The sequence below is a fragment of the Alexandromys fortis genome, unplaced genomic scaffold (genome assembly GCF_014885135.2).
Source record: "Alexandromys fortis isolate MF-2015 unplaced genomic scaffold, M_Fortis_MF-2015_v1.1 scaffold_94, whole genome shotgun sequence".
Taxonomy (NCBI): Eukaryota; Metazoa; Chordata; class Mammalia; order Rodentia; family Cricetidae; genus Alexandromys; species Alexandromys fortis.
This window is the reverse complement of record NW_026067979.1, coordinates 2,333,564-2,343,126: the sequence shown is the minus strand read 5'-3', so window position 1 is coordinate 2,343,126 and position 9,563 is coordinate 2,333,564. Positions and strand designations below refer to the sequence as shown.

The 9,563-nt window shown below is 46.9% G+C and overlaps 1 long non-coding RNA gene across 2 annotated transcripts; it reads left to right on the top strand.

The window, feature by feature from the left end:
* Positions 1–956: 956 nt before the first annotated feature.
* Positions 957–8,647, top strand: LOC126511000 (uncharacterized). Of its 2 annotated transcripts, XR_007594575.1 has the most exons (5): positions 957–1,162; positions 1,542–1,603; positions 2,763–2,932; positions 3,545–3,765; positions 8,125–8,647. It is a non-coding gene; the product is annotated as an uncharacterized lncRNA (long non-coding RNA). The 2 variants fall into 2 exon arrangements; XR_007594574.1 differs by having other exon boundaries at positions 1,542–2,932.
* Positions 8,648–9,563: the final 916 nt, after the last annotated feature.

Sequence of the window (9,563 nt, the reverse complement as noted above, 5' to 3'; positions counted from 1 at the left end):
TGTGTATGCACGTGTATAGGAGGCACATGTATGTGTGTGCACACACGTATGGAGGCATGTGTACGTGTGTGCATGCATGTATGGAGACGTGTATGTGTGTGCATGTATATACAGAGGCACATGTATGTGTGCGCATGTTTGTATGGAGGCATGTGTACATGTCTGTGCATGTCTATAGGGAGACAATTGTATGTGTGTGCATGTATGTATGAAGACACATATCTGTTTGTACACATGCGTGGAGCCCAGAGGACGACCTCAGGTGCTGTTCCTTCAGAGGCATCTAATGGTTTTTTTATGATAGTCTCTCACTGAGACCCGGAACTCATCAATTCGGTTAGGCTGGCCCTCCAATAAGCCCAGGGATCCTCCTGCCTCTAACCTCCTCAAGCAAACACTATCAAACCTGCCTTTCTAAGAAGAAAATTAACTTACACAGATGCTGGGGATTGAATTCCGACTTCATGCTTGCCCGGCAAGCATGTGCCCCGACAGCCATCTCGGCCTCAGAGAGGTCTGTTAGGACCCCTTCCATGCCGTTGGGCCTTACGAAATGGAAGTGATGAGATTCAGCTAGTGTTGGATTGAATTTCTTTTTACCCAGGGCATCTCAGTTACAGCCTCACTATGTGGACACGCCAACAAGAACCAGAACTCTCTGAGCTGTGGCTTATCCCTCAGGCAGGTCTCCTGTTTCCTCCCGGCACTTTTCTGATGGCATATGACAAATATCCCATAGGCGATAGCTTCGAGGCAGTGAAGTAACAGGTGAAGGCTGGCAAGATGGCTCAGCAGGCTAAGGTGCTTGCCACAGGCCTGAAAAACTGAGCAAATTCCCCGACCTACATGGTAAAGGAGAGAACAGATTGCTTCATGTTGTCCTCTGATCTCCACAAATCAATGTGACCTCAACCCCAGAAAGAAAAAAAAAAAAAGCTAACAGGTCAATTGTAATACTCACAAAGATGGGAGGAAATGGAGTCTACAAACCAGACGCAAGGACTTCGGGATACCACTTGTATCGGACCGTCCACAGGACTTGATGTCTATGATGCCTCTGAAAGCAACTCACGGCATTTGTTCACTGCGTTTAGGGTCTATTTAGGCCGTCTCCCAAACTCTGCAAACTCTGCTGTGGAGGAGGCTTCTGGCTTTCCAAGAGGTGAGTGTGGAAACTATTCCTCACCCACAGGCCACAGGCCTCCCCTTCAAACCCTCCCACTCCCACGATCTATGTGTTCATCTTATGCAGACGCCAGACAATGACTGAAGTGTGTGCTTGCACACACACACAGGCCAGTGCCAGATCACAGACACTAAATCCCTCTATTAAAAATCGGGGCATGTTTTGTCCCAACAAAGTCAGGCAAATGAACCATTGTGACAAAGAGGAATTTTGACCTTTAAATTTTTTTTAAAAATGTATCAGTATATTGGAGGCGGGGAGGCAATGCCCGTGCCACATGTGAAGGCCAGAGAACAACTTGGGTGTTGGCCCTTGCTTTCACCCTCTTTGACTCGGGGTCTTTTGTTTGCTCCAGGCGAGCCTCTGGGGACCTTTGCTTCTGCTTCCTATCTGGCTGAAGGAAGACTGGGATTACAGGTACACTCCACCACGTCTAGTTTCATGTGGTGTCTGGTGATCCTAACTCAGGTCCCCACACTGTGTGACAAGAGCTTTACTGAGTCAACTCCCTAGCTGAATTCTGAACTTTCTTTCAAAACATTTTTTTTCCTATTTCCTGTTATGTGTATGGGTGTCTTGCCATCATGTATGTCTCTGTAGCATGTGTGTACGGTGCCCTCAGAAGCCAGAAAAGGGCATTAGATTCTGAGGAAATGGAGTTACAGATAGATGGTTGTAGAGGCCTGAAGTTGACATCGGATGTCTCTCTCTATGGTTCTCCACCTTATTTTCTGAGACGAGTCTCTCACAGAATCTGGGGCTTATGGATTCAGCTTGATAGATTGGCCAATGAGCTCTCAAAATCTGCCCATCTCCAAGCCAACCACCAGCTTTGCCCGGCCCTAGAGTTACTGACGTACACTACTTTACCACATTAGGGTTTTTACGTGGGTGCTGGGTTCTGAACTCAGGTCCTCACGCTTGGGCACAGGTACCTTGCCAACTGAGCCCCAGCCCCAACTTTTTCCACGCTTGTTTTGTAAGTCAAATTCCAGTCCTCCGAACTTTGTTCTCTTACCTTCAATATTGTTGGCCCCTTTGGGTCTTTGGAATGAAAACTTCATATAAATTTTAGGATCTGTTTGTTGATGCTCACCTGTTAGAGTTGGCTAAGACTTTGTTTTCAAGAATACAGCTTTCCATTGCCTTTACTCTGTTGCTGGTTTTATTCTTTGAGCTCCTCTACTTTCTTTCACTGAAACTCGAGTTGATTTCTTCTTGTTTCCCTGATTTGCCCACTGATATGGAAACATCTGATCTCTTCCTCCTCGGTAACTACCGAGAACTTCCTCTGTTGTTTTCTGATTCATTGTGACTGGCCTGCCATCTTTCCCAGCATCCGGTTGCTCTGTTTTCTTGAGTAGATACCCCCTCCTCTCTGGTTATCACTTTCAAGCCCTCCTGATTAGATCAGTGAACTTAAAGTCAGATAGATTGATTCTCTCTTCTCGCGAGGGAGGAAGCAGTTCATAACAGAATCAGGCTGCCACTTAGCGCTTCTACCTGGTGGCACTGGGAGTAGTCTCTCGGAGCTCCAGAGTGAATTACAGAGCCGGTGATTCACTCTGAAATCTAGCAATCATCCTGAAGAGGGGATATTTCAGTCCCTGCTGGTGCAAAGCTATGGCGTGCGGTCCCACGTCATACACACACTGCGCACAGGCCAGATGCCTTTCCAACCAACCTGGGGAACAGAAACGGAAAACAGCATTGAGAGACTATTCTTCACGTCTGTGTAATTAAGCGGTATGTTTTCTACTTTCTCCCATTTAATGGCTACAAATAAACTACTGGAAGAGATAGTTGAAACCGAACAAAGTTCCTGGAAAAATGTCTCTCTGTGTGCATATCGCCACAGTGCACTAAGCAAGCACTGCTTATTACTGGTTCTCTGGCCAGAGGGAAGAAGGGAGCTTGGGGCATTCAAAGGTGTGCCAGGAGTGGTCTCGTCTACACAACTAAGTGGAAGGACTATGCTTATAGCTTCATGGGAAGGTGCTTTCCTGGAGTGAGGCCCTCCGTTCAACCCCCGGGACCTCACACACTAAAATGAAGCGAAATGAACTACAATAATTGGAGGAAGTTGGTTCTCACAGAGAATTTTCTCTGTGGCTTTAATCTTAGTTTCAGAGAACCAGCTGAAACTGTTGCTGTGCTGGTAATCTCCCTAGTATGTTCAACTCCTGAGGAAGCTGTTTCCGAGACACAGTTAGATCCTCCCCAACCCCCTACCCCAGGCTGAGATCCTAGAGGAGGGCATTATTCAAGAGTCTCTTTATACACTCCAAAGAAATGGTGGGAAACCCAGAGCATTGTGGATTTTGGCATTAACTATATTACACTTTATTATTTCCTTAGTACATTCTGATGGGGAGTGAGCCGATCCCATCAGAGGAACCACCCGGAGACCCTTGAAGCAGCCGACTAGAGAGGGGACTTTTTCGGCCTTCACAGTAACTTACTGTTTTCTGGATATGATGATGACAAAACCCTGGACAGGGAATACTTTGAGAGGGTGCTTGGATAAGCTCATGAAGGAACATGGATCCCTGGAATGACAGGAAGAATGAAGGAGCAAGGTGAGGGAGGGAGGGGAGGAGGGAGGGGAGGAGGGAAGGAGGGAGGGAAGGAGAGAAGGTGGGAGGGAGGGAAGGAGGGAAAGAAAAAGTGTGTGTGTGTGTGTGTGTGTGTGTGTGTGAGAGAGAGAGAGAGAGAGAGAGAGAGAGAGAGAGAGAGAGAGAGAGGAGAGAGAAGAGAAACAAAACCATTGGTAGCCATGAAGATGAGTGGAAACAGGAAAACATTTGGTAGGTTCTCATTGACTTGGGTGATTTAATAAGTTGATGAGGCAAAAGTTAAAAGGTGAATGAGGCCAGAGGCTGAGCCATAATGAAGTTTTATTAGGTGCTCTAAACAGGTTGTTAAGTGAGCCAGGTAGCAGTATTTCCACGATCCAGCTCAGGTTATTAACCCCCCCCCCCCCACACACACACTTACTCTATCCATTCAACCATCCATCCATCCATCCATCCATCTATCCACCCATTCACCCATCTATCCATCCATCCATCCATCCATCCATCCATCCATCCATCCACTCACCCATCCATCCACTCACCCATCCATCCATCTATCCATCCATCTATCCAGCCATTCACCCATCTACCCATCCATCCATCCATCCATCCATCCATCCACCTATCCACCCATCCATCCATTCATCCACCCATCTATCCTTCCCTGCAATACACTTAGAGGAATGACCTTAACCCAAAGCTTGTACTATGGCATCAAAGCATCAAGAGGATGGACCAAATGCAGCCACCTCACCTTCAGCTCCTCTGAAGTCCAAGCCTCTCTTCTCTCCTTCCACATGAAAGAATTCCTTTCCTTGAGACTCCACGGGTCAACTCTTTGAAGCTGTGGTCCCTCTGGGAATGGCGATGTTCTTGTAAGAGTGGTCCATTATTACCAGCACACTTTCTTCTTCTTCTTCTTCACACTTCAAATTATTGATCTTTACATTTAGTATTTTGAGGATTGCATGGATTGAAACAGATCTTCACTGACACACGCTGGAGGTCTTTCAAAGCAGGGTCTCTGAAATCCTAGATGACCACATTGGTGAGGGAAGATGGCTGCTCTTGTTTGAATGAGCTTGTCACCCACTCCATGGGTTCAATAATTTGGGTAGCCTTGTTTGGGGGAAGCTATGGCACCTTTAGAAAGTAGAGCCTTGCTAGAAGAAGTATGTCACTGGAGATGGACTTTTGAGTTTTATAGTCGGAGCTCATTTTTTTTGTTCTCTCTGCTTCCAGTGTGGGAATACTTGACCTTTTCTAGACCTATAAACTAAAATAAACCCTTTCTCCCCTAGTCTGCTTTTGGTCAGGAATGCCATTGCATCATCAGGAGAGCATCGACCTGCAGGCATACCTGTGACTTTGGAGCCCAGTATCATTTTGTTAATGGAGACTGAAGGACTTCTTCCAAGTCAGGGATGCCCCTGTCCTTTTTCCTCTTGGTGTTTGCCAAGACAGTTAAACTACCCTGATGGGGGGGGGGTCTTCAGTTCCTATGCCCACTAAAAATCCTCATGGAAGGGCATTTTGAGTTTCCATGAGCAGTCACAGTATGAAGCACAAGGAGGTGGGAAGGGGTTGGGAGCCTCTGCGTGGGGCTCTGCGCCCACGAGGCTGTGGCACTGACCTTTGTGACTCCGTCTGTGGAGTGGGTGCACTTGTCACTCATTTCTGATGCTGGATTCATCATCTCCTCCCAGGTTCTCAGTACTTTGTGGACTGTGGTGATGTATTGAGGGTCAGCCCTAAACAAACAGTAAAAAAAACCCACTAAACTAAAGAAAAAATTCATTGAACATCTTCTCTCCTCCCCACCCTAGTGCACGATGACTCTCATTGGATCTTCTCTGCAGCCTTATGATCTGAGTGCACCTCTCACGAACAGACAGGCAAGATGTAGCAAATTATAAAGGCTTAATGCCTATCCCACTCAGGGAGAGAGGGAGAGAGAGAGAGAGAGAGAGAGAGAGAGAGAGAGAGAGAGAGAGAGAGAATGGGTGGACAGAAGTTTCTGATGCTGCTGCAGGGGGGGGGGGGGGGGGGGGGGGGGAGGGAGGGAGGGAGGGAGGGAGGGAGGGAAGAAGAAAGGACTCTCAGTCGTCTGAGTTTACAACAAATAGGTCATTGCAGATACCTGTGCAGCTCAGGCAGGGTATGGAGGACTATACATTCCCCATCTACAGAGTCCCTCATTTGCTTTCATTTCAACGATAGGGATTCTAGCCAGTTAGTTGAGTTTAAAGGACGTCCTGTGTGGTCACACACATGTGTAGGCTCTGCGTCCTAGAGCCTCTCAAGTTAACACATGAAAAACGTCTCGATGCCTACCTTACCATTGTCACACGTCACATGCAGATTCATGGACACTCATATCCTACACGCGTGCGGGAACGTACGTTGTTTTGGTGTATAGGTTAATTTAAGATGTTGGTCCAAACTTGTCCAAAAATAAACATAAAATTTTGTCGTTCAAGCGTCTGATAGGAACTTGCAAAAACGAGAAGTTACAGCAAGGAGCGTGACAGGTAAGATGTAAGGCAGAGATTAGGTGAAGAGATTAGGTGACTTAAGAGGAAATTTGAAAACCAAATAGGCAAAGACAGAAAGATAAGTAACAGATTGCGTGGGCCAGGACTTCCAGACAGCGTCTGTAATTCTTCCTGGCTGAAAGCTGAGCAGTTGACAGTTCTGGAGGAATCTAAACTCCTTGAGCCTCCATGGCTCCTGGAGCTATGTGGTCCTCCTTTATTTCTTGTTACATTCAGTTTTTGTCCAGGTGGGGAGTGAGAAAAGAGATGGACGGGGCAACAGACAGAGCAGCTACCTCGTAAACCAACTGAGTCCGGTTCTCACAGTTTGGGAGTGCCGGCAAATTCCAAGATCAAGGTGCTGGCAGATTCGGTGTCTGGTCCACAGTCACCTTGTTGACTGTGTCTTCTTTGCACGGTAGAAAGGGACTAGCGAGGCCCCAGCGGTCCCTTTTATAAAGCCACAATCCCACTCTGGAGGTCTCTGGCTCTCGCCCCAGTCGCCACTCTACGAAGGCCTGCCTTCTGACGCTACCGCTACCGCTACCGTAGTAGGGATTAGGCTTCAACATGGGAACCTGAAGGGGCACAGTTGCTCGGTCTTAGGCAGGGAGGCAAAGACTCTGCTTCCCAGGTGGACAGCTGCTCCTCACCTCAGTGCTCCTAAATCAACATTCCTCACATTTTCTCTGTGTATAGGAATCACAGAGAACCTGGCAAAATAAAAGCGGGTTTGGGAGGGCGTCTGAAACTCCGTGAACTTTAATAAGCTCCCAGGGGGATGCAACTGCAAGACGCTAAAGCCCTGGTGTCTTCCAATTTCTTTCTCTAAAGCTTGGGGATTAAGCTTGAAGCTACTGGGTAGTGTCAGCTAAGAGTACCAGGAATGGGAGCAAGATGGAGTCCGCACCTGGAGGAGGATGCCTCCGTGTTGCTGTTTCTGTCATCACTGCCCTAGGGTTTGTACTAGGTAACAGGGTGCAAGGATTTATCTGCAGAAAATCAGCCTGGACGTCAACACAACAGGGAAGTATCTTCCTTTCTCATTCCCCACTCTGCTGGGAGTGCAGGACTCAAGGCCACACCCTCTCCATTCAGGCCACTTCGCTTTGATGGGTATCATCTTACAATGGTCCTCACTTTGTGTCCTTTAGGGCCCACCAGAGGAGCCCATGAGTGCCCAGCTGAGGGCATGTGTTGCCATCTGATGAACTATGAATAAGGACACCATGCTGCAAACAGTCCATGAAGGCGACCATGGCTACCGAGTTCTTGCTTTCATGTCTCTCCCCCTTCCTCTGCACACTTTTCAAACTCCTGTCGCTTGCCCGGCTTCTCCATCTACACCAAGTCTCTTTCCCCAGAGAGGGTCAGGCAGAGGCATGGTGACCCTCCGAGAAAGGACGAGACTATTTGTCTCTCTAACCACAAGGAAATGACTACTGACAGCCCCAAGTAAAGTACAATATTAAGAATGGCCAGCGAAGTTCCTGTTTCAGAAGAAAGATGGAATATTAATAAAAAAAATTCTAGAGGTCAGAGCACAGTTAGCCATAAATTGTAGATTATGAACAAATACTCACGGAGTCTGCATGGAAACCAGCTCTCTTTGAATCTAGGAATTTGAATCTAGCAACAATGTATTCGGTCTCCAATGGCTCTTTCAGAATATTTGTGTGTGTGTGTGTGCTGGCTTTATTGTATTACCGTATCTAATTTCTTTATCTGACTGCCTTCCGGAAACACCAGCCCAATGCCTCTCCTTAAATTCTGAATGAAGACAGGTAAAGAGCAAAGCGAGGTGCTAATGGCCCCCCCTTTTTTTTAGTGCCACAGACATCGAGTTTTCCTGCTGCCAACTTCTGACTGACGTGTGCAGAAGAAGGGAAACGAAGGAGACTAAACGCAAGTTGGGATATTTCGTATTTCCTCATTAAATGTCTTGTTGGAAAGGGCAAGAATGGCAAGGAATGCCAGGGTGTTGTCTATTGCTACTTAGCCTGAAGTTCTTTGCTCATCTGATGACCTCAAGTCTTGTGCGCTGTGGGGTGAGTCTGTGACGTGCATACACGATATTAATTTGCTGTTACTAAAGGCCACTTAGGAGTGCAACAACAATAACTGATGTGGTTTTAATTAAAAATAAATCCACCCATCTTGTCCTATTTTTATCATCTGCTCAAAGAGTCTTTTGATGATGTTCATGTGGGCTTGTGAATTAATTAGGGGCAGCACCCAGGAAGACCCTTGGCCATTTGTGAAAATGAACCTTCTATGTATGAATATAGCCATGCCTGCAGAAGCAACCGTTTTTCTAAACACCTGATTTCTACTTTAAGACCAATGGATATTCTAAAAAAAAATCTAAATAAATCATTTTCCAATGAATACAATCTCTACGGCTTTATTTTTTCCCAAGGCAAACTATACACAGCTTTTTTCAAGATCCTTCATGGGAACAGTCCCGGCACTTCAGCCAGAAGGTGGTAGGCAATTATGAACAGAATACAGGAAATTCTGAACTCTCTCGTATGGGTACCTAAACCAGAGAGCCGCCACAGAAACCAAGGGAGTCTTCACATGGGGGCACTGAACAGTTTAGAATAAGGGCTTGCATCCCACATAAGCATCCTGATTAACGTGTTTTCACAGCAGATCCGGACTCACAGGAGACGAACTGAAAATGGCTGATTCATGTCCCTGAATACCCCCAGTCTATTAGAAAAGGAGCTACTATTCTCCCAGGTTCACATCTCATGACTGCAAAGTCCACATTCCCTGCCACACTGAGAGCATCAACCAATGTCACCGCGAAGTCCACAGCCCCTGCCACACTGAGAGCATCCACTAGTGTCACCACAAAGTCCACATCCCTGCCACACTGAGAGCATCACCCAATGTCACTGTGAAGTCCACATCCCCTGCCACACTGAGAGCATCCACTAGTGTCACCGTGAAGTCCACATCCCTGACACACTGAGAGTACCAACTTTAGGGATCCGGCCCCAGAAGATTCTGGTTTTAACAGAATGAAGTCTATGTGGATGGTGGAAGGGATGGACAGAAAAATAAATTTTGGGTTTTCCTACACCACAAGGCAGTTTGTGCCAGGTTGGCCAGGTGTGCCTACATCAGAGAACCCCTCGGGGAGCTAAGAGGAGTCTTTCAAACCTAGCCAGGAAGGTGTTAACCTCACATCAATCCAGCTTAGGAGATGTTCTGGAAGTGACATGTATTCCTCCCTCCAAACAGTGAAGTTCTCTGCGT